Below are 22,125 nucleotides of genomic sequence, written 5' to 3'. Positions count from 1 at the left end.
ATAAACATATGTTTGAGTGCTACATACTTTCAATCTAGATGACTTTGCCCAGCTGGCTACTGATCTACATTTCCGTCTCTGACGTCATATTTCTCTGGTTTTTCAGTTCTACAGTACAAACTAACCTATTCATCACATTTCCCACATTTAAGGTAATTTAATTAATTTATTTTCTACTATCCCCGCTTGTGTCCTTTTTTATTTGATGTAGATTACTAAAATACATACTTAAAAAATTGTTCTTTGACTGTTTCAGGCTTCTAATGGCTGGGAGGGATAAAAACGTTGGATTTGTTGCCATGCGGTCTATGGCAAGATTAAATTTATTATGATAGGTCAGTAATTGGTTTGATAGTGATGTTTTCCTTTGACTTCTTATTGTATTTACTTCAAATTATGTGATATTGCATGTAAAGATTTCATGGCTTTCCCATATTTTCTTGTATTTCTGCTTGTAGCTATGTTGTAGGCCGGTTAGGTTATCTGCTGTCTGTTTGTTATTGATAGATGAGGCTGTCCTAATTGATAATTTATCCATCATAAATTTAATGCCCTTGTATCTGGTATATCCTTTTAAACAATTCCTTGCTTCATTTATGGTAGTTCCTTTTAATCCATTCTTTTTCCAATCATCCTGTAGTCTTAACTCATCCTTCCTTTCATTTTCATTCAATATTCTCGATTTCAGTTCTAAATCATTATGCTCACAACAATAAACATTTTTATAATATTAACTTTCCAATCATCAATAGTAGATTCTTTTAATAACAACAATACAATATTTTCCATCATATCTACAACACAGTCTTTTATTAATATCACAGCCATAACAAACATTACACACCATATCAAAACATTTATTATCTCTTTAATAGTATAACCTCTCATCATATAGTAGCCAGGAACTTTTACTTTCTTTGTATAATTCATTATTTCCTTTGATCTTATTAGACACTTTCCATTCTTCATTAGTCCCCATAAGTAATCCATTTCAGTATTATCCATGCATGAATCGATAGTAGTCCTTCTAATAGCTCCGTTTTTATCATATTTCTTTGGCCCATTCTTCCGGTCACATCGCTGATTATCTTCCTCAAAGCGAATGTGCTGCGGGTGCATGACATTGGTGATCTCTTCCTGTCCTCTATCCTGGTATCGGTCTGGTGTCCTCCTCGGGCGTTTAAAACGTGCATGCAGCCAGTACACGCGCACACGGTTCCTCCTTCATTTCTTCTTTCTCCGGGCCTTGCGGTGCATGCTCCTCTTCTCCCGAATGCCGTCCTCTCATTCTTCCATCTTGGGGTCCTTGATCTGCTTTGGTGGGGTACACTGATGCGGGTGTGTAGATTCTGTGTGCGGGTGCATGGTGGCGGTCTCCTCCTGGCGACAGTTTATATTATTTTAATAGTGACTCTTTGGTGGCGGGTTGCTCTTCCTGCGGTGATGGATCGTCAGTGGGGAACAGTATGCTTAATAGGGGATGTTGCTTGCAGTTTATTTTATGTGCATGGTGAGTGGCGGTTTTTTGTGGTAGGCTGTCTTGTATTGGCTTCTGTTTTTCTAATAATATTTTCAGTAAGTCGTTTCTACAAGTATTATGTGATGCTGAAGTATCTTTATTTTCTTTATTTGTTTTTTCTGAGCTTGTTTGTGTTATATCGGGGGTATCATATATTCGTAATTTAGATGTATTCAGATCATATGATATTGGTACATAGGTTTGGCTGGTATACTGATTACTTTTTGAATTATGTTGGTTCTGTGTGTACCTTTGATCTGATCGGTGATTTGATATTGCCATCACAGATTGTATGCCATATAGATGATTTATTAATTGTTTGCAATCGGTAATGGGTTGGGTGGCAAGCGCCATTCTAACTTGATAAGGTAGCTTCTTTAAAATAATACTTGCCAATGCGGATTCATTAATCGGCTTGTTCAGCTGAGAATTCTTCAACTGTAGGGCAGTGACGAAAGTGGTACATGCACCGTCTAAATTAGGATTGAAATCGCATGATATGATATCTGCTAGCACATCCAACTGTTTACTTCTGCTCCAATACCGTTCCAGAAAGACAGCGATAAACTCACCCAATGATGTAAACTCATGGGCTCTACTCCGAAAAAACATCAAGGGTTCGCCACTTAATAAGCTGGTCAAATGGAGTCGCCACATACCCCAAGAGGTGGGTGCAAGAGTTTGTGCTAATTTTATTTGGTCAATGGATGGTTGAGGTTGCAAACGGCAATCTGTATTATCAAATTCACTCAGTCCCTACAGTATACTATGTGGATTTATGCCATCTGTTTGAATTCCATGAGGTTGCTGCTGGATATGATTTTCTAATGCTGTTATTATCTCATGTGCCATCTGCCATTGATTATTATTTGCAATTTTATTAGCATTTACTTCTTGATTTAATTGAGTTATAGTGGATTTTTGTATTTGCAGAGTTCCTTTTAAAGCTTTACATGTTTCTGTGTTCTGATTAAGATTACAGTGTAATTGATTCATTTGTGTGTATATACTGGTTTGTTTATTTTGAATAGCTGTGATACTATTGGTATTTTTATCCACTGTAGTAGAGATATTTTGGTTAGCGGCTGTAATCTGTTTTTTAATTTCCTGTTGGCAATCAGCTTTAATGCTGGTTGTTATTTCTTGAATAGGTGCTGTGGATTGTATTACTAGACTATCTATCCTTTCGTTTAGTTCACAAGTAACTGTATCTAACCTTTCTGACAATCCTGCCGTAACTTTGTCCTGACTTTCTTTTTGCAAATTTAGCATTACCTTCAGTTCCTCCCTATGACTTTCTACCTTGCTATCGATAGTATCTTACCTCCGTCCTAATGATTGTATGGTGTCCGTTGCCTCTTTCAAGCCCTGTTTATTTGTCTCTTTAATTGTGGTTGTTTCTTTTTTAATCTCTTGTATCATATTACTCATGAAGTTTTGCAACATGATAGTGAACATACTGGTAGTTTGTTCCATTATTACCTTGGTTGCTGGATCTAGATATGTATCTGAAAACATGCTCTGTTTTGTCAGATGTGCCTCTGCCTCCAGGGATACTGGATCTGCGGGCTGCTCCTCGCCCCCCTCGAAGTTGATCTCTGCTATCCTCTGGTTCAACGGTGCGTCAGCGGCGTCGATTCGAGTGGATGATAGAGGTTGCAGACCTTGTGGATCAAAAACTATCGACCCAACACTTCCTGGTTCCCTTTCTTGTGGCGTATTGGCATCTACCATGGTGGGATTTGATGTGCTGGGAGTCGACAAAGTGGGATCTGTACAACCGCTGTACATATATGAAACTTCGGAGTTTGCAGGAGTGTGGTTCATTATGCTAATGTGTCAAATACTAATTAAAAGTGATGAATAATATGCAAAGAGTATTTAGAAAGGACACAAATGAGGATTCACAGTGAAACAGTTATGTGCAAAGTGCTTGGATAACCATGAACAAGGTATTAATACTTAAGTTTTTTATAATGCTCTGGTACTCCAATATTGGAATGTCGATTCCTGATCGGCTTATATACAAAATATTAATGACTAGATTAGCAGTTTAGGCCCATAAAATATAACAGCTCTCTATAAAAAATATATTTTCCACAATAATAAATAAAAATTTCTTTATAAAATAATTTCTTCTTGTTTAAAGCTATTGATTACCAAAAAGTAGTTTTTCATTGCCTGCCTTCCCCAATACTCTTATATCTATTATCCATCCACGACAAATTCCAATATGCCTAGACTTGTCTTTAGTTATTATCATCAATATATAGTCTTGACTTAATTTCAATAATTATTTAATGAGCTCTGTTCTCATCATCAGTCCCACGTTGGGTACAACATGTTATTATGTCACGTTACTTTTGGTGGAGTACGCTTAGCCTCTTGCTTGGCGTCAATCGGTAGAGCATGAGAGTTATTTTAATAATTATAAAATCTGGTCGCGGTTTTACTAGGATATAATCTCACTAAAATCTTCATAGGCTCAGACATGAGCTTTCCCAATAATATAATACTGATAATTCATAGAAATATATATATATATATATATATATAATATATATATATATATATATATATATATATATAAAACTTATATCCTACAGGCAAAAATATATAGAGCGACAAAAAAATATATAATAAAACAAGAAACGAAATCAATAAAATATCACAGATTAATACTATTTTTTGAGTTCTATAGCACGAAACTCTACCATGTGCTCTCACTTCTTGATCATATGCATTTGTCTGCATGTAGCTTTGACATCAACTTGCTGATGCTTGTTGATTTGGATAATTCTATTTCATATATAAACTTCTCAAATCAGAGCATGATAAATTGACAAATCAATAATCAAAATATATATTAATTTCCATAGTTTCCAATAAATATATATTATATATCTCAGGGTGCAAGATTCGGCACCTGACGGAAATAGATAGATCAATTTATCTAATGAATCAGAGCTACATTATAATATCACAAATTATATTATAAAAATTAATGATCATATGAACATTTGTATTATCAGCTTAGAATTAGTATTCTTTTGATTGGTGTATCTTTTGATATATGAATTGACTCATTACTATTCAATAAAATATCTCTTATACCATTTTTAAACTTGCGCAAGTATTTTTACCAATTTCTTAATTTTTAAAACCCTTTCGACGAGCTAGCTTTGATTTCTTATTTCATTTCGAAGCACTGAGGGCACCCTCTCACTATTTCAAATATTATTCACTCACATGCTGGATTTTCTATGAGCTGCTGATGGCGATCCAAACTCCTGGTGGTCCTGGATTATTGGTGGCCAAAGTCGTCTCTTTCCAGGGATTAAAAAATATTCAAATGACTTTCCCTTTACAATAGCATCACAAAGTCTCATGAGAAAATTAATAATTTGATTTAACTTTAAGTTATTTAAAGGAACAGTAAGATATTGCGCTCTACAATTTTTGGTGACATCTCATGGTAGTGGTTGGCAGGCAAGTGGGGAAGTTCTCCTTTCTAATTCACAATTTTCATTTCCGATTTCCAAATTTACATAAAATTTGAATAATCTGTTCCTCCACCATTCAAGGCTCAAATAGTTTGTGCCGATCTATTTAATTATTACTTATGTTACATCTTTGATAATTTGTCTGTCTTTGGGCCATATCCAAAACATAAACTGTACAACAATAATTCATAAATTCTTAACATTTATAGAAATATATACAAATATATTTGAATCAGCTCACTATTACCGCCTATCAATTGCTACCATTTGATTGGTGCATGCAAATTATTATAGTATACATGCGCCTAGGAACCTCCTACTTCCTTAATACATTGAATTATTTTTGTCTGGGTTTTTTAATATGTTTTTTACATGCCTAATCTTTAAACGTTATCATCTTTGGCGATATTAGCCTATTATTCCACTTAGACCTATAAATTTCTTCAAGTAGGAATTTTTATTTATCCATTCGAATTTCAATATGTTACAATAGATAGAGAATTCTATACTAACTGCATGTATGTCGTTTTCAGACACACAGATATGGAAAGCAATACATCATATTCCTACCCTCCTCCTCTTCCTATACCCCAACCCGATAGCCCACCTCCACTATACAGCGAATGTATCCCACTTACTCATCGGTCAGTCAGCCCCTCCTCCCCTCCCTACCATCAGTTCCCTCCACAATACAGTTCCCAACCACCCTGTCCAATATCTCCATCCTACTAGAAACAAAATACTTGACAAAAAAAAATCATTTGATACAAGTCTTAGTTCTTTAAAATTATAATACAATCTGTTACAGTAGTTTGCCTACCCCTCAATACTGAGCTTTCAATAATTGTTGCTAGCAACTTGCAACTTTGTCCTATTATTTTATATTCCTGAATGGAAAAGTTTTGTGATCAGATAGATAGAGAATTCTATGCTAACAGCATGTATGTTGTTTTCAGACACACAGATATGGAGAGCAATACATCATATTCCTACCCTCCTCCTCCTCCTACACCCCGACCCGATAGCCCACCTCCACTATACAGCGAATGTATCCCACTTACTCATCAGTCAGTCAGCCCCTCCTCCCCTCTCTACCATCAGTTCCCTTCACAATACAGTTCCCAACCACCCCGTCCAAGATCTCCATCCTACCACCAGTTTCCACCGCAATATACATCACCCTTAAGATCACCTTCAATTTTCGAGTCATCACCCTCAAGATCACCTTCAATTCTTGAGTCATCACAACCTAGTACACCACCTTCCCCTGTACCGTCCCCAACCACCTCAATGATAGACGAACCACCATCCTCTAGACCAGAAAGGCGAATGTCTGATGTCAGCAGCCTAACCTCTTCATCCTCAACCTCAGACCTAGATGCACTTCCCCGAACACCCCTATTGTTGGATGTAAGGTGCACATCGCAAGGACAGAGGCATGCATTGATCTGGCTAAGAGCACACCTTCACCTAGTACCCGACACAGGCCTATTTCCAACAGGAGAACCAGTTGATATGACTGGGTATAGTATCATTATATGTGAAGTTCCACCTTCGAAAAATCGTAATGCTACACATACATTAGAATTTTTCAAAAATGGTATTCCATGTTCTGCAGCAATTGGAAAGTAATAATGTAAAACTTGATTCAAAAGAAAAAATTGTTTAATAATATTAGTATAATGTTTTCAGATTTCAAGATGCTGTCGCACAAAGATAGATTGGAGTATTTTATGAACATGAATAAAGACTTGAAAACTATATTGAATGAGCTAATAGCAGAATTGGAGAAGTAAGTTATGTGTCTCATGATTATCTTGCAAATGAATTCAACTGTTTTCTAGAAGACCATTTGGGTAGAGAGTTTTTTGATCATTGGCCAGTATGTTACCGAGGAGGTTTGCCTAAAGTGTCAAAATGTGAATGTGCACTATTGTCAGAAGAAATAGAAGCACTCTATATTTTCTATGTGCTGAACGATGACTTTTTTGAATGGTTAGGCAGAAAAAAGTATTTAAAAAATTTGTTCTTGATGTGTGCAATAGGGGCAGGTATGGCATATGACGAAGACTAAACTTAATGTTGTATTATCAATATAAAGGAATAATCTTTGAAATGAAACATGTTGCAAAACTGTTGTATATTTTTTCTGAAATATATTTGCTTATAAGAATTATCTCAATGTAACAATTTGATCAAATTCCAGAAATGTATTGTTTACTTTGTAACATATTAAATCTGGGTAGACAAAAAGCCCTAACAGAAACAGTAATAGGTCTGAAATAAAGTAACTGGCTAATATCGCCAAATAGATAATAACTAAGATTAGATAGCATCAGCTTGTTCTGGCAAAATGGTACAAGAACCTAAAAAGGATTTGAAGGAAGTTTATTGCTCATAAATAGATTATTATATAAAATATTTGAAGATTGAGGTTATGTACATGTATTCACGGATCGGTGACCTAGAGATCGATCAAACCGAGGAACGTAGAATCTGACCAAAACCCCTTGGCAGAGCTTTATTGCAATCAGATGGTGTGCAATATGAAAAAACACCCGTCCACGTGGCTAATTATTAGGTAGCATGGAATTAATATTAATGTATAGAATATTAACTAGCATGCAAAGAGCATAAATAAAAAACCAAATAAAAATAATTTAATGTATTCAGGAAATAAGAGTTACCAGGCGCATGAATACCGAATAAAATTTACATGCACCAATAGTAAAACGGCAGTTAATAGGCGGCAACTGTAGGCCAGTTCAAAAATATTTCTATATATTTATATAAATGTACTAGATTTTGTGTTAAAATTTGTGTAATCTATGTTATCGATATGGCTCGAATGCAAAGAAATTATTAATCATATAATCTAAGCAATATTTTGGTATTTTTTGTAAGATCTATTTGAACCTAAATGGCGGAGGACTAAGATATTTAAATTTTATGCTAATTTGAAAGTCGGAAAGAGGATCTGTAAAACTTGAGAAGGAAGAACCAGAACTCGCCAGCCAAATGCCACCATAAGAGGACCCCAAATATTTTAGAGCGTAGTACCTTACTAATGATTTTGTAAAAGTTAAAGTTAAAGTAAATTATTAAATTTCTTAAAAGACTTTGTGATGCTATTGTGAAGCAGAAGTCATTTTCATTTTGAATTAAATTTATAACCCCTTGGAGGAGACGATTCCGGCTACCATATTCCCGGACCACATGGAGTTGGATCGACATCGGCGGCTTACAAGAAGATTTTCGACACGTGAGTGATTAAATTTGAATTAGTGATGGGCGCCCTAGTGCTTCGAATTAATCTGATGATCAAAGCTAGCTCGCCGAAAGGGTTTTATTATAAATTAAGAAATTAATAAGAGTAATACTTGCGCAAGTAAAAATTAGTATTAAAGGTATTTAATTGAAAGAACAATATAGATCAATATTTTAGAAATTTCTATTTAATCAAAGAAGTACGAAATCTAGGCTATCAAAACATATGCATATAATATTTAATTTTTTGCAATACAATTTGCGATAATTTATTATAGTTCTAATTCACTAGATGAATGGCTCTACCTATTCCGTCAGGTGCCGAATCTTGCACCCTGAGATAAAAATATATATGCGATACAAATAAATCTACTAAATACTAGAGATTTTAATATATATATATATATATTTGGATTATTAGTGGCTAATTTATCAAGCTGATCTTAGAGCACACATTTTTGATTGAATTATCCAAGTCGACAAGTATTAGCAAGCGCATATCGCAACTACATGCAACAGAATGCATATGATTTTAAGATAAAGGCACATGGTAATGATTCGTGCCATAAATCTAGAATATAAAGTTAGCCTGTGATATTTTTATTGATTTCAATTATTGTTCTATTTTTATATTATATTTTTTTTATCGCTCTATATATATTTTTTGCCTCGACTGATCTTTGCATTATTTATGTAATATATGTATGAAACTTTCATGGTGTGCAATTTATTTTTTATTCCTCAACTCTATAGTATAAGTATCATTTATATATATATTTATTATTTATTGAATTACAAGAGTTATTGGAGAAGCCCATATCTAGGCCTATCAAGATTTTTTAAGACTGAATACTATTAGAAAACCACGACCTAATTATATCAAATCTCATGCTTTACCGACTGATGCCAAGCAGGAGGCTAATCGTTATTTAAATATAAAGAATAACGTGACACAAAGACATGTCGCCCAACGTGATAGGCCACGGATACGGCACAAAGACATGTCGTACCAACGTGGGACTGATGATGAGAGCCAAGCTCATTGAATAATTATTTGAAATTAAGTCAATAACCATATTGAAAATTATAGATAACTTATACGAGTTGTGAGGAAAACTGGCGAAGGGAAATTTGTATTACTTTTTGGGGAAACAAGAGCTTTAAATAGAGAGAAATTATATGTTTTAAAGAAAATTTTATATTATTAGTACTGTGAAAAATTACATGTTTATAAAGAGAGATTATATTTTATAAGCCTAAACTGCTATTACTTTCTAGTCAAAAATATATTAGGTGTTTAAGCCGGTTGGAAAATAAGTCGCAGCCTGTAAACTAGCCAAGAATAAATCAACAAAACATTGGGGGCGCTAGAGCATTGTAAAAAACTTAAGTATAAATACCTTGTTGTAAGAGTATCCAAACACTTTACACATCACTGTTCACTGTAAGTCCCGGTTTGTGTCTCTTTTTTAAGCATCTTCGCTTATCATTTTTGTCACTGTTTAATTAGCATTTATCATATTTGACATAATGAATCACACTCCCGCAAACTCTGAAGTTTCATATATGTACGGCGGTTGCACAGATCCCACTTTGTCGACTCCAAGCACATCAAACCCCACCACGGTAGATGCCAATACGCCACGAGAAAGGGAACCAGGAAGCGTCGGGTCGATAGTCTTCGATCCACCAGGTCTGCAACCTCTATCATCCACTCGAATCGACGCCGCTGACACACCATTGAATCAACGGATAGTAGAGATCAACTTTGAAGGGGGCGAGGAGCAGCCTGCCGAACCCGCATCTCCAGAGGCCGAGTCACATCTGAGCAAACAAAGTCTATTTTCAGTCACAGAGCTAGATCCTTTTCAAAAGGTAATGATGGAACAAACTAGCAGTATGTTCAATATTATGCTACAAAACACAATGGACAAAATGATGCAGGAGATTAAAAAAGAGAATGTGGAAATGAAAGAGGCAAATAAGCAAACAATGGAACAGGGCATGAAAGAGACAGCGGGCGCTATAAAATCAGTAGAACGACGGTTGGATACTATTGAGGCTAAAGTAGAGAATCATAGGGAAGAATTAAAAGCAATGATAAATCTACAGAAAGAAAGTCAGGATAAAGTTACGGCAGGATTATCGGAAAGGTTGGATACGGTTACATGTGAGCTCAACGAAAGGATAGATAACCTAACCATACAAATCACTACACCCATTCAGGATATAACAAATAACATTAAGGCCGATTGCCACCAAGAAATCCACAAACAAATTACCGTTGCCAATCAAACATTAACAACTACAGTTGACAAAAATATTAACAGTATTAAAGAAATACAAAATAAACAGATTAATATGTCCACAAAAATGAACCAACTGCAAGGTAGCATCAATCAAAATACTGAAACCTGTAAAGCTTTAAACGGAACTCTACTAATTCAAAAATCCACTCTGACTCAATTAAATCAAGAAGTAAACGCAAATAAAATTACACATAATAGTCAATGGCAGATAACACAGGAAAAAATAACAGCATTAGAAAATCATATTCAACAACGACCTCAAGGGATTCAAACAGACAACCTCAACGTACATAGTATATTACAAGGACTAGGAAAATTTGATAATACTGATCGCCATTTGCAACCTCAACCATTCATTGATCAGATAAAATTAGTACAAACTCTTGCACCTACCTCTTGGAATTTTTGGCGTCTTCGTTTGACTAATTTATTGATTGGCGAACCCCTGATGTTCTTTCGGAGTAGAGCCCATGAATTTACATCATTGGATGAGTTTGTAGCTGTCTTCCTGGAACAGTATTGGAGCAGAAGTAAACAGTTGGACGTGCTAGCGGACATCATATCATGCGAGTTCAACCCTAACTTAGACGGTGCATGTACCACTTTCGTCACTGCCCTACAGTTTAAAAATTCTCAATTGAGCGAGCCCATTAATGAATCGGCATTAGCAAGTATTATTTTAAAGAAGCTACCGTATCAAGTTAGAATGGCACTCGCCACACAACCCATTACTGATTGCAAGCAGCTGATAAATCATTTATATGGCATACAGTCTGCAATGGCAATATCAAACCACCGCTCAGACCAGAGATACGCACCAAATCAACATAATTCAAAATTAATCAGCATAACAGCCAAAATTATGAACCGGTATCATATGATCGCTACCGATCTGCTCCTCAATTTGAACGCCGCTATGAGCACAGGCAAAATGGTAACTGGAATAATGAAAAATTTCAAAATCGTACAACCAACCACTATGCCCAGCAGAGCAATCGTAGGAATCACTATGATGGCCGTGATCGATTAAACTCACATAATAATCACACACAAAACAATTACAACAGAAATTATAAACCGCCACCTCAACAAATAAGTACAAACTACACATTAGAGCATGCGTCCAGATCAAATCACCAAAAAACACAGAACCCAACACCCAACAACCCGCCACCAGATACACAGAAAGCTACAGCTAATAAACCAGGACTATATGATACCCCCGATATAACACCTACAAGCTCCAATGAAACAAACAAAGAAAATCCAGATATTTTAACATCATACACCACCTTTAGAAATGATTTACCGAAAATAGTATTAGAAGAACCGAAGCCAATACAAGACAGCCTACCACAAAAAACCGCCGCCAAACATGCAATTAAAACCAGCCGCAAGCAACAACCCATTTTAAGTATATTGTTTCCCGCCGAAGAGCAACCCGCCACCGAAGAACCACTACCGGCCACAACCCTACAACAAGAACCGATACACTATAATAATGCTGAAATCCCACCACTGCCAAAAATAAAACAGTTGCCAGGAGGAGACCGCCACCATGTATCTGCACACCATGCACCCGCGCATAGAATCTATGCACCCATATCATTGTACCCCACTGAAGCGGACCAAGGACCCTAAGATGGAAGACCGAGAGGACGGCATCCAGGACAAGAGGAGCGACCACCGCAAGGCCCGGAGACGGAGGCGCCCGAGGACACCCAGCCGACATCAGGACGAGGAGGACGGCATTCGGGAGAACATGCATCACAAGGCCCGGAGGCGGAAGAAGCGACGAAGGAGGAACCGCGCGCGCCGATGGAAGCCGCATGCACGCTTCAAGAGGCAAAGGAGGACATCGAACCAACACCGAGGAGAACAGGAGCGGACCGACGGCGTGCATCCGCGGCACATTCGTTTTAAGGGAGATGATCAACGATGTGACCGGAAAAACGGATCAAATCAATGGGATAAAACCGAAACATGCATGGGCAACAAGGAAATGGAAGATGGACTAATGAAGAATGGAAAGTGCTTAATAAGAGTGAAAGAAACAAGGAATTATATTAATAAAATGGGAGTACCGGGCTATTATATGTGGAAAGATTATATTATTAAAGAACTAATTAATGTTTTGATTTATTGTATTGTGTGGATTACCATGGCTGTGATAATATTGAAAAGTGATGCTATAATTAAGACCATGTTATTGTTGAAAGAATTTATTAGTGTTGATTGGAAGTGTTATATTATTGAATTGTTTATTATGATGATGAAGCCTAATAATGAATTTTTAAGTGGAAAGTATCGGATGAAGATGATTGGAAGCTTTATATTATAAAGTCGTTTATTGGTGTAACTAGAATTATAAACAATGCCACTAAAGTGAAAATATCGAGACTCAACGGAATAAATAGAAATAATAAAGAAGAAAACAGAATCAGATCAAGGAATTGTTTTAAAAGATACACCAGATACATGGGCTTTAAATTTATGATGAAAAAATTATCAATAGGACAGCCTCACAAATCAACAGCAGATAACCTAGCCAGCCTACAACAGCTACAAGCAGAAAACTAAAAGATACGGGAAAGCCACGAAATTTTACATGCAATACCGTCGAATTTGAAATAAATATGATAAGAAATCAAGGAAAACATTATTATCAAACCGATTACTAACCTTCCTTAATAAATTTAATATTGGTATAGGACCTTGTGGCAACAATCCAATGTTTAATTCCTTCCAGCCATTAGAAGCCTGCAATAAGGAAAAGAACAATTTTTAAATATGTAATTAAATTATATACATCAGATAAAAAAGGACACAAGCGGGGATAATAAAATTAAAATTTGTTAATTACCTTTTTAAGAGAAAAAATTGAGCAGTTAGGTTGGTTATGAAAGTCGACAGCAAATTCTGATGTAACATGTAGCACTATGAAATGTAGAACAGCGACCAGCTGAGCAAAGCCACCTAAATCAAATATGTGACGTCTGTTGAACATATGTTTATAAAAAGAAATACTGTACCCAAAAAGTTATTTATTATTGTTATTTATTATATTTATTAATGTCGATATATTTATTTATATGTTTTATATTTATTACTTTTAATTATGCCACGTTTGTTACCTGAAAAAGACTTAAAGTGAATACCAGCTACCAAAACCAAAGAGCCATTAGCAAAAGAAAAGTATTGTACCTGATGTATAGAAAATTATTTATATTAAGACCTAAGAAATACTATAAGATATGAGCCCAGAAGTTTATGAATCGAAATTATTGTCTAAAAGGAATCATTTATGAGAATTATGAAATGTGTGTAGTTAAGTTGGCGGCCCTGCAAGCGGCGAATTTAAAAATTACTATGTTTTAAGTGTTGTCAGGAGGAGTATGTTTAGAAGTTTATATTTATGATATTTTATGTGTGTTGAGGAGGAGAATTTGTTATTGTATTTGATAAAGGTATAAAGGAGATGCAGCAAATATGTCTGCGATCTGTGATAGAAGTATGAGAGTATAATTTATAAATAAAGTATAGTGTATATCGATGTATTGAAGGGTGGGTTTTCATTAAAAACATTGTGATTCTCAAATATTTTGAATTCAAACCCAGGGGCGCGTGTAACATATTAAATCTGGGTAGACAAAAAGCCCTAACAGAAACAGTAATAGGTCTGAAATAAAGTAACTGGCTAATATCGCCAAATAGATAATAACTAAGATTAGATAGCATCAGCTTGTTCTGGCTAAATGGTACAAGAACCTAAAAAGGATTTGAAGGAAGTTTATTGCTCATAAATAGATTATTATATAAAATATTTGAAGATTGAGGTTATGTACATGTATTCACGGATCGGTGACCTAGAGATCGATCAAACCGAGGAACGTAGAATCTGACCAAAACCCCTTGGCAGAGCTTTATTGCAATCAGATGGTGTGCAATATGAAAAAACACCCGTCCACGTGGCTAATTATTAGGTAGCATGGAATTAATATTAATGTATAGAATATTAACTAGCATGCAAAGAGCATAAATAAAAAACCAAATAAAAATAATTTAATGTATTCAGGAAATAAGAGTTACCAGGCGCATGAATACCGAATAAAATTTGCATGCACCAATAGTAAAACGGCAGTTAATAGGCGGCAACTGTAGGCCAGTTCAAAAATATTTCTATATATTTATATAAATGTACTAGATTTTGTGTTAAAATTTGTGTAATCTATGTTATCGATATGGCTCGAATGCAAAGAAATTATTAATCATATAATCTAAGCAATATTTTGGTATTTTTTGTAAGATCTATTTGAACCTAAATGGCGGAGGACTAAGATATTTAAATTTTATGCTAATTTGAAAGTCGGAAAGAGGATCTGTAAAACTTGAGAAGGAAGAACCAGCACTCGCCAGCCAAATGCCACCATAAGAGGACCCCAAATATTTTAGAGCGTAGTACCTTACTAATGATTTTGTAAAAGTTAAAGTTAAAGTAAATTATTAAATTTCTTAAAAGACTTCGTGATGCTATTGTGAAGCAGAAGTCATTTTCATTTTGAATTAAATTTATAACCCCTTGGAGGAGACGATTCCGGCTACCATATTCCCGGACCACATGGAGTTGGATCGACATCGGCGGCTTACAAGAAGATTTTCGACACGTGAGTGATTAAATTTGAATTAGTGATGGGCGCCCTAGTGCTTCGAATTAATCTGATGATCAAAGCTAGCTCGCCGAAAGGGTTTTATTATAAATTAAGAAATTAATAAGAGTAATACTTGCGCAAGTAAAATTAGTATTAAAGGTATTTAATTGAAAGAAAAATATAGATCAATATTTTAGAAATTTCTATTTAATCAAAGAAGTACGAAATCTAGGCTATCAAAACATATGCATATAATATTTAATTTTTTGCAATACAATTTGCGATAATTTATTATAGTTCTAATTCACTAGATGAATGGCTCTACCTATTCCGTCAGGTGCCGAATCTTGCACCCTGAGATAAAAATATATATGCGATACAAATAAATCTACTAAATACTAGAGATTTTAATATATATATATATATTTGGATTATTAGTGGCTAATTTATCAAGCTGATCTTAGAGCACACATTTTTTGATTGAATTATCCAAGTCGACAAGTATTAGCAAGCGCATATCGCAACTACATGCAACAGAATGCATATGATTTTAAGATAAAGGCACATGGTAATGATTCGTGCCATAAATCTAGAATATAAAGTTAGCCTGTGATATTTTTATTGATTTCAATTATTGTTCTATTTTTATATTATATTTTTTTTATCGCTCTATATATATTTTTTGCCTCGACTGATCTTTGCATTATTTATGTAATATATGTATGAAACTTTCATGGTGTGCAATTTATTTTTTATTCCTCAACTCTATAGTATAAGTATCATTTATATATATTTATTATTTATTGAATTACAAGAGTTATTGGAGAAGCCCATATCTAGGCCTATCAAGATTTTTTAAGACTGAATACTATTAGAAAACCACGACCTAATTATATCAAATCTCATGCTTTACCGACTGATGCCAAGCAGGAGGCTAATCGTTATTTAAATATAAAGAATAACGTGACAACTTGTAATAAAATGGACAGCTACTTTTTCAATTTATTGCTATTCACTGTAATATATTAGCTGCTACCACACCTCGTCTCCCTGTCTGTAGCCTAGTCCAACCACAATGTAGCATGGCTTCTCATGCTGAGATGTTGACTTGACAGTCCATGTATGCTTTGTGGTTTGCGGTAATGTGTAAGTGAACACTGACTGATCAGTGACTGAACAGTGACTGAACAGTGACTGACTGAATACTATTGGATGCTGTTCTGAGAAATATAACTGGGAAAATTTATCCCTTGTGATACAATGATTTGATTACACTCTAGAATTCATGTCTGAGAATATATCTATAGCCTTTGTTCTGTCTTGCATAGGGCAACATTTCTACAAGATTGGCCTGATAGAGGTCATCAAGACCTTTCACAGTAACCATTCGTGTAGGAAACCTCCTACGAGCTGGCTTGTGCAGCTCTCTTGCTATCACAGACTTATCCATAATGGTGATACAAAGTTGTTGATTATCATTTATATAGTGATAGATATTGCTATGTGTTGAGCATGTATAATCAATTCTTGTGGGATGTTTGACTATCTCTTCCTGACAGGATATATGCCAGAGCATGAGCTGCATAGAGATCTCTGCATATCTCTGCATAGCTGCATATCTCTGCATAGAGATACACACAATTTTATCAAAGCAGGATACAGACAAGTTTATCACACAGAGCAGGATGATGAAAAGTTTGTCATGACAGGATGTGGACAATTTTATCATGAAGACAGGATGCTGTGATTGCTTAACATCCTGGGTGGTAAGATTGTCCAATCTTTCTACAAAATGAAAAAAGTTATATCTTCCACTAACGAGATATGTGAATATCTAAATGGGAAAGGATGTTGCCTAATATATTCAATGAGGAAATTGATAGTATTGCAAATTTTGATTAAAGTCACTCCCAATAACGAAAAGTTTGCTATCCAGAAGGATGTGACCCACACAAATCCTGTTTATACTAAGTGGGGGGGACTTGAGAGTTTGGCTATCTTGGGATGCAAACTTCATTCTCCTGGTAGCAGAGATACTGGTAGGGTGCTTTCAGTTTTTTCAAGTGCATGTTTTTGTGAAATGTCGGGAATATTCTGTAGTAGTGACTCCTCCAGTGATGAGGATGTTGTAGTAGTTAACGAGTATGTCATCAACCAAAGCAGATGTAGTAGTGTCTCCTCCAGTGATGAGGATGTTGTAGTAGTTAACGAGTACATCATCAACCAATGCAGACGTTATTGTTGTGTATTGCTGGAGGATTGCAATCTCCATCAATTACCTGTGAGTGTCGTTTGCCCCATGCCAAGGGTGGTGGAAGCTCCTCCACCCCCAACACCACCACCACTCGTAATGGATATTGAGGAGTGGGCTGCAGTAGAGGTACCGGCTGCAGAAGACATAGACGGGCAGGAGGACATGCAAATCCTCCTGCACGATGTTGACCTGCCATTACCAGCATCCCCACCACCCTTTGAGCTGGTTCCACCCCCACCATCACAACCTGTCACAAATATTGATGAGGAAGCTCAGCAGGATGAGGAAGCTCAGGAGGCACAGGACGGGCAGGAGGACATGCAAATCCTCCTGCATGATGTTGACCTGCCATTACCAGCATCCCCACCACCCTTCGAGCTGGTTCCACCCCCACCATCACCACCTGTCGCAAATATTGATGAGGGAGCTCAGCAGGATGAGGAAGCTCAGGAGGCAGAGGAGGAGGAGGATGAGAATGTCAATGAATTCCTCAATCAATTTCTATTTTATTCCTACACAGTTTTTGATCATCAGTGAAATTAACAATTCTAATACATTATTGAAATTTATTACTGATGTAAGCAAGGTATTATGAATAACTAATTACACAAAAGGTTTCTCATTATATCAAAACATGCTGTCACAACACAAAATGCCTATTTTGTATTGAGATGGCCTTTAGGGCTTTAGATGCTCTCTTATCAAATATTCGCCTGAACGATCTCTTACCAATAGGAGATCCAAGGTCTCGAGTCAGTGCAGTAGACACTCTCACCCCCTACTCGATTCTCTTCTGAAGCTAGAGCAGTCTAGTCTATCCCGGGTGGTTAATGAGTTAGGTGAGTGTAGTCACCTCTATGATAGTGGTCATAGTCACATTGGTGCAGGTAGATAGGCTGGGTAATAATGCATAGGGTTAATGGTTGCCTACATCTGTGGCTTGTGTGGAATCTCTTGGGCATGGAAGTCGTGGATCCTGGAACTTACTGGAGTAGTGGAACGCAATTCATCTTAGAAGGAGATTTGCATTGTAAGATCCAAAAGACATGGGCTCAACCAGTTGCAACTAGTTGGGTAACACAGGTCTACTGCTTAGACAGTGACAGCCGACTTTGTTGTGGTTAACTGGACAAATTCCAGTTACCATGTACATGAGGGTGCAAGACACACTCTGTATAGCCATGCGGTGGGCACGCACAGTGCCAATGGGTAACATGGCTATTCAAGCCAGTAGGTACATCTGAACCCACATCACCTCCAAACCCAAGAGTGGAGTAGCATACTGGCGTCACTCTTGTCTGGGAACCCCGTACACTTGACTATGGCGCTATTCTGCTGATTCCTCCATTTGCTCTATATCCTTTCCCTTCACACCTTGAGCAAGACCTAAACCTAGCTCCGCAGTGCAGGCTGGATGCTTGTCTGACTCGGACTAGGTGCTGAGACAGCAAGTAATAGCAGCGTTGGTGGGAATGCGAGCGGCCGCAGTAACATCTTCCACCCAGCAATGGTCGGCGTAGTTCCGCCTAGCGGACAGACGAAAGATCAATCCAGTCGGTTATTTGATCCCTCCAGCCAGGCTCAGCCAAGCAGCTGAGACAATAGAACAATGGAGTGACGATCTTATTCGCGTTCATCAGCAGTTTTCTTTCTCACGACTATTTTTATTTTTGTGTGTCAATAATAACTCCAGTCACCAGTAAAAAGTTTCCAGAAACGTGGTGTACTACCATATTAATGACTTTTCATGATAATTTTTAATTATTTAAAAATATTGTTGACATTCTGAGCCTTCAGGCTAAACTTGGGGTTGCTGAAAACGAATCTGCAATCAGAATTTCTCTATCACGAAAAATAACGAAAAAAACCCAGCTGTTGATCTTCTGGCAACTGTTAACAGTCATCCTGCAATGCGGCCGAAACACTTCCAAGCCAGACACCCATCTCAAATGACAACAACGCCAAGCTGTGAGAAACCATCCTGCACTGCGGCGCTAGGTTAAGATCGGCTAGCTTAGCTGAAATCCAGCGAAGCTTGGCTATTTGCACCCGCGAAGAGTGGGGTGACTGCTTTCTATCCTCTCCAAATAACCCTTCCACGGGATGGCGCCCACGGCTGCATTATACACAGTGTGACCGCAGCCACTATTCTTACTCTCTGTCGTCGGGCATACTTATCCCAGAGCTGGGTTTTCCTTCTCAGCTTCTTATCCTTTTTCTCATCCTAGAGCGGCAGGAGTCACTAGCTTCGCAAGTCCCTCCTTAAACAACACATTACCCCAGCAGTGGAGTTACCACGCTCACAGGCAACTCTTTCAGCCATCCGCTAGGGTGTTTCAGTGGCATGCAAAGCCTGAGGTCACCTCAAAGTTACTTGCTTGCTCAACCCATTTCCCTTCTGAGTCAAACCGGCCTGGAGCAACACCAGGCGGAGATCTGCAATATCGAGGTGTGGGCCAAAGCCTTGTCAGAGCTCTATTGCAATCAAATAGTGTGCAATGTGAAAAAACACCTGATCACGTGGCTAATTATTAGGTAGCATGGAATTAATATTAATGTATAGAATATTAGCTAGCATGTAAAGAGCATAACAAATAAACCAAATAAAAATAATTTAATGTATTCAGGAAATAAGAGGTACCAGGCGCATGAATACCGAATAAAATTTGCATGCACCAATAGTAAAACGGCAGTTAATAGGCGGCAATTGTAGGCCAATTCAAAAATATTTATATATATTTCTATAAATGTTCGGAATCTATGTTGAATGTTGTATAGTCTATGTTATCGATATGGCTCGGAAGCAAAGAAATATTATTAATCATACAATCTAAGCAATAATTTGATATTTTTTGTACGATCTATTTGAACCTAAATGGCAGAGGACTAAGATATTCAAATTTTATGTTAATTTGAAAGTCGGAAATAAGATTTGTAAAAATTGAGAAAGGAGAACCAGCACTCACCAACCAAATGCCACCAGGAGAGGACCCCAAATATTTTAGAGCGTAGTACCTTGATAATGATTTTGTAAAAGTTAAAGTTAAATTAAATTATTAAATTTCTTAAAAGACTTCGTGATGCTATTGTGAAGCAGAAGTCATTTTCATTTTTTAAATAAATTTATAACCCCTTGGAGGAGACGATTCCGGCTACCATATTCCCGGACCACATGGAGTTGGATCGACATCGGCGGCTTACAAGAAGATTTTCGACACGTGAGTGATAAATTTGAATTAGTGATGGGCGCCCTAGTGCTTCGAATTAATCTAATAATCAAAGCTAGCTCGTCGAAAGGGTTTTTATTATAAATTAAGAAATTAATAAGAGTAATACTTGCGCAAGTAAAATTAGTATTAAAGGTATTTTATTGAAAGAAAAATATAGATCAATATTTCAGAAATTTCTATTAAATCAAAGAAGTATAAAATCTAGGCTATTAAAACATATGCATATGACATTTAATTTTTGCAATATAATTTGCGATAGTTTATTATAGCTCTAATTCACTAGATGAATGGCTCTACCTATTCCGTCAGGTGCCGAATCTTGCACCCTGAGATAAAAATATATATTCGATACAAAGAAATCTACTAAGTACTAGAGATTTTAATATACATATATTTGGATTATTAGTGGCTAATTTATCAAGCTGATCTTAAAGCACATATTTTTAATTGAATTGTCCAAGTCGACAAGTATTAGCAAGCGCATATCGCAGCTACATGCAAAAGAATGCATATGATTTTAAGATAAAGGCACATGGTAATGATTCGTGCCATAAATCTAGAATATAAAATTTAGCCTGTGATATTTTATTGATTTCAATTATTGTTCTATTTTTATATTATATTTTTTATCGCTCTTTATATATTTTTTGCCTCGATTTATTTTTTGCATTATTTGTTTAATATATGTATGAAACGTTTATGGTGTGCAATTTATTTTTTATTCCTCAACACTATTGTATAAGTATCATATTTATATATATTTATTTTTTATTGAATTACAAGAGTTATAGGAGAAGCCCATACCTAGGCCTATCAAGATTTTTTAAGACTGAATACTATTAGAAAACCACGACCTAATTATATAATTATATCAAATCTCATGCTTTACCGACTGATGCCAAGCAGGAGGCTAATCGTTATTTAAATATAAAGAATAACGTGACATAAAAACATGCCATACCAACGTGGGACTGATGATGAGAGCCAAGCTCATTGAATAATTATTTGAAATTAAGTCAATAACCATATTGAAAATTATAGATAACTTATACAAGTTTTGAGGAAAACTGGCGAAGTGAAATTTGTATTACTTTTTGGGGAATCAATAGCTTTAAATAAGAGAAATTATATGTTTTAAAGAAAATTTTATATTATTAGTACTGTAAAAAATACATGTTTATAGAGAGAGATTATATTTTATAAGCCTAAACTGCTATTACTTTCTAGTCAAAAATATATTATGTGTTTAAGCCGGTTGGAAAATAAGTCACAGCCTGTAAACTAGCCAAGAATAAATTAAAACAAAACATTGGGGGCGCTAGAGCATTATAAAAAACTTAAGTATAAATACCTTGTCTTTGAGTATCCAAACACTTTGCACATCACTGTTTCAC

The 22,125-nt window shown here is 36.1% G+C and overlaps 1 protein-coding gene across 1 annotated transcript in view; it reads right to left on the bottom strand.

Moving 5' to 3' along the window:
• Nucleotides 1–22,125, bottom strand: part of LOC111048309 (pickpocket protein 28-like) — a 100,748-nt gene that overhangs the window by 14,193 nt on the left and 64,430 nt on the right. The window lies entirely within an intron of this gene.

This window comes from Nilaparvata lugens, chromosome 6, assembly GCF_014356525.2.
Source record: "Nilaparvata lugens isolate BPH chromosome 6, ASM1435652v1, whole genome shotgun sequence".
NCBI classification, from domain to species: Eukaryota; Metazoa; Arthropoda; class Insecta; order Hemiptera; family Delphacidae; genus Nilaparvata; species Nilaparvata lugens.
The sequence above is the reverse complement of the archived record's forward strand: the minus strand, read 5'-3'. Positions and strand labels throughout refer to the sequence as shown.